Source organism: Empidonax traillii, unplaced genomic scaffold (assembly GCF_003031625.1).
Source record: "Empidonax traillii isolate 1590-97213 ecotype Southwest subspecies unplaced genomic scaffold, ASM303162v1 scaffold1454:size153018, whole genome shotgun sequence".
NCBI classification, from domain to species: domain Eukaryota; kingdom Metazoa; phylum Chordata; class Aves; order Passeriformes; family Tyrannidae; genus Empidonax; species Empidonax traillii.
In genome coordinates, this window is record NW_020956647.1 from 45261 (window position 1) to 46878 (window position 1618).

A 1618-nucleotide genomic window follows, 5' to 3' on the forward strand; every position below is an offset into this window, starting at 1 on the left:
CATCTCCCAGGCATGTTAACACCTCCATAAAGCCAGCACACGACTCGCAGGCACCGGGAAAACCGAAACCAGCTGCTCGCCTGGAGCGGGGACGGGGAAAAGCTGCTGCCTCCTCACCTGCTCACAGCTCCACACCCACCCCATCCCACCCTGCCAGGGCTCGGGAACATCCTCTGCTTTTGCCACCTCGAGCTAAAATCAGGAGGGAAGGGGCCAGCTGGATTTTCCAGGCCATGGAACTGAAATAACAGGGAATAATCAGGGATTGGGTTTTTCCTGCCCTCCATTTATCCGTGGCTCTGGGTAAAGAACATTTGTCAAGGCCTGTGGGTAAATCCGTAGGGATTGGAGCGACCTGGGATAGTGGAAGGTGTTCCTACCCATGGCAGGGGGTTGGAATGAGATGAACTTTTCAAGGTTCCTTCCAATCTAAACCAGTCTGGGATTTGATGATCTTCAAAGCCCCATCTGGAAAAACCCCCTTTGCCCACTGGATGAGCACAGGAAGAACGTCTGGCAGAGCAAAACTGTCCAAAAAATCAACTCCTACCACAGGGACCAGAAAGGACCTGAAGCAGTGAAGTAAAAGCAAGTACCAATTATCACCTGAGCTTTTTCCCGAGATCCCGAGGGACCATCATCTCTGCCCTCCTGATGTTGGGACTTTGATAGGGATTCCTCTACACTGACCCTGAGCCTTTAAGGAGCCAACCCAGGGATCCTGAGGAAAGGCTGTTGGCTCCCTGGAGAAGACACTTTCCTGGGAGCCCGTGGCATGAAGAGGCACTGGGAATCAAAGGAGTCCAGGCACAGAATCTCCCAGCTGGAGTCTACCACCTCAAGCCCAAAAGCCCTTTCTTCTCCCTTTTCCACGAGCAAACCGGAGCTGGACAGCGGATCTGGGAAGGGTTTCCCTGGCCATGCCATGGGATCCGGAGTCAAAGGGAGGTGGCAACTGCTGGTTTTCTGTGCCACCAGCAGAGGACAGAGAGAAACACCCCCAATTTTACTCACAAACTTCGCACAGGAGGAAAAGGCCAAGTGCTGGTGCCAGAGAGAGACTTCCCGGTATCCTGCAGGGAGAGGAAAGGCTCCGGCAGGGAGTGTGGAACAGAGGAGTGACAGAGTTACACTTGTGCCAGCAGCTCCGGGATATATTGTATTTACTCAGCAACACCCACACACCTTGCTCAGTCTCATTCCCAGCAAATCCCTCGGGGGAGATGCGAGGGACACACAGAACCACCGCCCCCGAAATCCGGAAAGGCAGGAAAAAATCCTGGGAGTGGGGAATGACGCGCACTCCGTGGGGAAAGGCTCGGGATCGGCACCCGGCTTCGGCAAACCGACCAAACCAAAGCATCCAGGGAAGCAGCTGGCCATCCTTTAGGTGTGCTCGTGGAGCAGGAATTGTTTGATGGGGTCTGGGACGGGCAGGATGTGGATGAGGTCCAGGCGGGATTTGCCGAGGGTTCTCCGGACGGCGATGCGGCACAGGGACAGGAGGCTGCGGGGGCGGCCTGCAAGGAAAAACATGGAATCACTGAGGGGATGGCCTGTAAGGAAAACATGGAATCACTGAGGGGATGGCCTGCAGGGAAAACATGGAATCACTGAG

The 1618-nt window shown here is 55.1% G+C and overlaps 1 protein-coding gene across 1 annotated transcript in view; it reads right to left on the reverse strand.

Annotated features, from left to right (window-relative positions):
• The window catches only part of LOC114070173, a 5875-nt gene that overhangs the window by 4092 nt on the left and 165 nt on the right, over positions 1–1618 (reverse strand). The gene's annotated exons all lie outside the window — the stretch shown is intronic.